Here is a 6000-nt window from a genome sequence, read left to right as displayed (position 1 = left end):
GGCTCACTGAGCAGAAGAGAAGGGAGAACGCACAGCAACGTCGGCTCTTTCTGTCGCCTCGAAGAAGGGTCCAGAGGCGGACTGGTCGGTAGTCGTGTCGGTTCCCGTGGCCTTTCATCCCTTTCGACGTGCGCGCCGCCGTGAATAGGCGAAACTAGAGGTACCGAGAGGGCACCGGTCCTCCGCGGCTTCCACACACGTTTCCCAGTGAAAGGGTAGAAAGAGAGGGAGTCGACTTGTCCCGCCAGCCTGTCACGTCCCTTGTGAACCGTGTCCGCGCTCGCGCTAGCGATGGCCTCGAGCATGTAATCGCTTCTTCCTGCGCTACGTATGTAGGTCCCTGATCGAGGATTAGCTTGGCATTTCGGTTTCTATGAGTTTCCGTAGTACGGAAGGGATCAGGTAAATTTAACAGATTTCCATTTAACGGGAACACGTTTCATTTTCATGTTTTTTTCTGCAACTCAGATGTCAATGAAGGATACTTTCGTCCTAATTGTCTAAATATTTGAGGATCTAAAAAAGGAAATCCAAAAAATCAACCCTCGGAATCCATTCCGATCGTTTATCTTTATAGCCAACCCTTCCTTCCTCGATATCTTCTACATCACCACCGATAACGACTCTCGTCCTTTTACCGGCCTCCATCACCTTCGCTGCGGAGGAAAATTCTCGAACAAAAGTTTTGAAAACACACAAACGTATAAACGCTGCTCTTCAGCCAGAACAGGGTTCACGGTAAAGCCCATAATCATAAACTTAATAACAGCATAATCCTATGCAGCGGCTACAAACGGTATTGCCATGTAAATACCTAGCTATTTATTTTCCGCCCAAGCGTATTTTTACCAGGTTCTTCCATTCCATCCATTCCATTTACTACATACAGTACGTACAATATAATACGTACAGTACGCGCAGTCTATACCACAGTCCAAATGCTACGTATCAAATTCGTGCAGTCGTAGAAAAGATACGAAGCTCGATATACTTGCGCCTAAATGATCAACAGCTCGTAGATGCTGTGACGAATACGATACCGCACCGATACTGTTCTCAGTCGCTGTACCGCGCCATAAGACCGTCTCGAATCTGACTCGTATCCAAGCCAAAGTTTTAGCCATGAGGTGCGTGAAATTTCTGGAAAGCACGCGTGTCACGTAGAACGAGAGCGAGAGGATTCAATGCCCATCGCTAAATAGGGGTACAACAAGGAGGGGGGCAGAGGGCGAGCCCGGGTTCTCGGAGGGGAGGGTTGGCGAGCCGGTATAATGGCGGCTTCGGCACAGGCCCCCAAAAGAAACCCATAGATATCGCATTGCGCGGCCAGGACTGACGGGACAAAACAGCCCGACAATAGGGGGGGTTTTCGGTGCTCCGCCGCGAGATTCGTGGCCAGCTGTGGAGGGGCGAACGAAGAACCGAAACGGGCCCACGTTGGTTAGAAGAGGACGCAGCTAGGCGCGTTTTCACGTCACCGGTCGAGGGACCAGGGGAACCGAGACGCGGCAGCCTACCCATCGGGCCCTCCTCGCGTGCCGATCCATTAATTAACCATCGTCGTTTCTTACCCTCCGCGGTGAGGTCTGACTCGCTCGAAGCCCTCTCTGCAACTTCTCTAACCGTTGGAAAATTCGTGCCCCCCCATCGGGCATGTCGGTTCACGCGCCATTGAATCATCCGCGTCGTTGACGTTGGCATTCGGCATTTAGAATTTCGAATTTCTCGAGGTTTCTGGACTTTTCGTGATCTTACTTGGATAAGACTCGAAGATTAATAGAGTGTGGTTCGACTCTGTCGTTCTGGGGTTAGGCTAACCCCGAAATGAAAATTATATTCCAATGGATACGGTCGAAATATCGAGAAATACTTGGTTCCGGGATTTAACGTCGTTCAATCTTACTGTTTCGCAGTTCCGTCGTCAACCAACTTTTTTAAGGAAGATACGTACGGAGATGTAAACGCCAAGTCGAGACGAGAGCAACTGAATTGCATTTCAAACATTTACCGTGAAGTTGCTATAATGTTGAAGGTACTAGCTGCGAACTTGACGTATAAGTTTTAACTGCATGTGCGTGAGTTTACGTTCCGTTGAGTTATGGGTGTTCTTAGGCGAGGATGATGTTGGATTTGACGAGGTTTCGCAATTTTATAATCTTGCATCGATTAGATTTTAACTTGATCCAGTCGAACCTTTAATTATTATCAATGCACGAAACTTCTGATTTCGTCTAATTAAATGCCACTGCGCTTTTCCTACCTTCGTTGTGTACTTCATTTTCATCGATGTAACTTTATGCGCGCGATAAACTGTCCGAAAACGTTGGAGCAAACAGACGTTCGAACGAAGATTTCTTTGATCCCTTTCAGAAATAACCTGCAGCAGACTCTTATGAAATTCTGTCTGTTCAGAGATATTCGCCAGTCTGTCGTACGATTATTTGCATTAAAAAGTCAGTTTTATGGACTAAACAGTTGGAAGGCACATGTCACCGCAGAAACTTGTTTCAATATGCGATAAACCATACTCTGTTAACGCGAGACGTTAGCGCTCTTATAGAGACATAGACCGTGGAAGGAAAATAAAATCGCGTCGTATGTCCGCGACTTTTATCTAGAAGGCAAGAAAACTATAGTTTCAGCCAGGGAAAACTTGTCCCTTCGTCGTTTGAGCGTCGTCGACGCGTCGGAGCTTCCATGTGCAGGGTGAAAACGAAACAAGAAACAAAGGGAAAATAAATGGAGAGACGAGGGACAACGAAAGGGGCAGAAAATGATAATTTTATATCCATAGATAAAGATAGAAACGAAGAGGCGAGAATTAATAATTCAATGAAATAATGACGTCGTTCGCGTGTTTCGCGGAGAGGAACGTTGCGCGATCGTCGCTTCGATCCTCGGCATCGCGATTATTACCGCCGCTTCTTCGAGTAATTAGGCGTTTTGTATCTCTCATTGGCCATCTACTCTTCACGATTTATCACTCTGCTTACAGATTAATTTCGTGCATCGCGCTTCAGTACGAAGCTCTCCTTTGTTTTATCGTCCACGCAACATCCAGCTTTATCGACGTTCATTGATGTTTTTATAAGCGTTGAACGTTAAGCAGAAGCAATAAACGTGCGTATGAGTCAGATACCTTTGTGTCGAGTAGTCGTTAGAATTAATCAAATATCAGATTTTTAGCACAGTTTATTATATTTCTCTTTTATATGGTAGTTATGGTTAACATAATCACGGTTGAAGGGTAACAGACTTGAATTGGAATCAGTAACATTCCACGAGCTTAAAGATGAGAAAACAAATTCCTTCGAATTGTTATTTCCCTTAGAATTTCTCGTTCGTTCGTTTCTTCTCTTCAACTTTCCTTTTTTATACAGAAGTCATCAAATCTTAGGATCTGTTTAACGCAGTCTCGCTCGGAGGATAAAGAAACGTGAACTCGAATCGATTACATTTTTCAGAAGTTCAAAGACGAAAGAAAAATGAAAAAAAGAAGCTTCTTGAATTTTTCCTTTTCACAGAAAAGTCATCGAGTGGCAGTCAACGTAGATACTTGTGGATCGAAGAGTAGGAAATTTGAATTCGAATTAATCGTGTACCACATTCCGCGAGTTTGAAGATGAAGGGAAAGCGTAAAAAATAAATCCGAAAATCTTTTTGGATTCCTTAAAATGTCTTGAATTTTTTTTCCTTATACGTAAGTCGTGTTTTACACATAGTTAGCATAAGTTCGATCGTAGATGGACTAAGACAGTGGCGATAGGTTTGAAGCTTTTTCATCGTAGATTTCGAAAAAAAAAAAAAAAAAAAAAGAACGAAGTTGAAACGAACATCGAGCAGCGTAGTCTTTCGCGTTAGGTTAATGCTCACGATCAATTTCACTTGCCAGCCCACAGTGTTCCCTCTCCCGAAGAACGTTGCTGCTTAATCGATACGTCGCTTTTAGACTCTCTGACAGCCTAAGCGCGCCACTATTTCAAGTCGAACTACGAATAGACAACGCTTCACCTTGTTTCTAGCTGAAATGCTTTCGAAATCGCTAGATCTCCTTCCGGTAATTTTGAAACAATAATCGTGTAACCCGGAGCGTTAAAAAAATGTAAATCTTGATGGATCAGTAGAGCCTGTTACAGACTTTTATCAAAATGTACTACGTGTCTCGAGGAATTTTTATTTTTCCTGTAATGTCTGTATTAGATCGCTGAGAAATTTCAGATTTCTGAGGAATAAGACGCTGAGAAGCTAAACGTAGATTTACTGGAAAATAAAATTCAAGTTCCTGCAAGATGAATCTCACATTGCTGGAAAAGCAAATGTAGATTTCTAGAAAATTGAAGATCGATTGACGGAAAGCTCGATTTAGCTTGCTGAAAAATTAAGCACAGAACGATGAAAGATTCTACGTAACTAGTATATTTGTAGAAAATCTATTTGCACATAAATTTCCAACGAAGAGGAAAGATCGAATAAGCAAAACTCTTCGTCGTTAAAATTAATTAAACCGCAAAATTAATCGTCGTGAAAATTATTTTCAAATCAGTAAATTAGTCGTCGTTAAACAACCAATGAATCGAAGAGTATACATGCGAATAGCAAGTAGAAAATTTCCCTATATCGCGTCGAGTAAAATTGAAATTTCCTGCAACAAGACAATAATAATGGCTCGCGTCCAGTACACGAGCAACGAAGAGCAGGAATCTGCTTTGACTCCGGTTTACTGCCGGGCTTTTGTAGAAAATTCAATTTGTCACGACGTTCGTTGCGCGTTTTTCGAAGAGATCAGTGCAAACGCGACAATGTAGGGCGGCGGTGAGTGGCGGCAGACGGAAATACGTGGCTTTGCATGACCCGTGCTAACCCTTGTCGCTTCCACGTTTACAATCGGAAGGTGGACGTTGCATGTCTGTCGAGAAGATACTATACTAGAGAAGATACTATAGTCGCGGAAGTCCTCCGGTTTAAACCACAACTGGGAAACAGGTGACTCTGGTCGAAAGAGTGAATGAAAATCGCGTGGAAATTTTATTGCCAGGATTTCGTAAGCACGGGATTCTTTCTGCTTCGACATTAAAAAGTTTCCTGCGAATAAATTACTTTGCTTAGGAAGGTGAAAAAGATCGTAGGGATAAATTTTATCGTGAAAATTTTCTGCACGAAATTATTTTGGTTTGGAAATTAAGAAATTGTTTTAGAAGGAATGTTTAAAAAAAAAAGATTTGTTTGGAAAAGCGAATAAAAATTACAAGGAAATGTCGTTACGTTTAGATTTGACAATTTAGAAATTTTGTTCGAAGAAATTTTTAGATTCTTTTTGGGAGGAATGATTTTGCTTAGAAACGAAGGAAAGTTAGAAATAATTTTCCAATTTTCCTGATCTTTGTATTTTCTTCGGTACACGCGGATTCGTTATTGTATTAGAAGCTTCCTTGCTAAAAGTTTCAAGAAAGGTTAATTGGGCCATTGTCAAGCAGAGTGTCTGCTTCTTTTAATTGAAGGGTTCTTTGACGTGTCTTTGAGAAGCTTCTTAGTTCTTCAAGCAGTTTTCTGTTGTAAAACAGCGAAGCGACTCGAGAAAGTGGCGAGTTACAGTTTACGTAACACTTTGCAAAAATTCTCGTGCGGTTGTTTGACAAAAGATAAAAAAAAAAAAAAAGAATAAACAATTAATATCGTCTGAAATCAAAGAAGATACTGATTAAATATACTTCTATACACTAACTAGACTTACAATTTCCCAAACTTACACTATTTTCATTTCTACCAATAGTCTTCAATTTTATTCTCAAAAAATCAACGATAATTTTCATACAAGCAAATCAAAGAAGAAATTACTAAGATCCCCACACAGAATTCTCTACCATTATTCCAATATATATTTAAAAAATTGCGCTTACGATTTTTCCAATCTACCCCCACTTTCATTCGTATCAATGATTTTCGATTCCCAAAGAACCGACAACAACTTCCCTACGAACGAATAAAAAAGAAATTAATTAA

This window comes from Bombus fervidus, chromosome 13 (genome assembly GCF_041682495.2).
Source record: "Bombus fervidus isolate BK054 chromosome 13, iyBomFerv1, whole genome shotgun sequence".
NCBI classification, from domain to species: domain Eukaryota; kingdom Metazoa; phylum Arthropoda; class Insecta; order Hymenoptera; family Apidae; genus Bombus; species Bombus fervidus.
The sequence above is the reverse complement of the archived record's forward strand: the minus strand, read 5'-3'. Positions refer to the sequence as shown.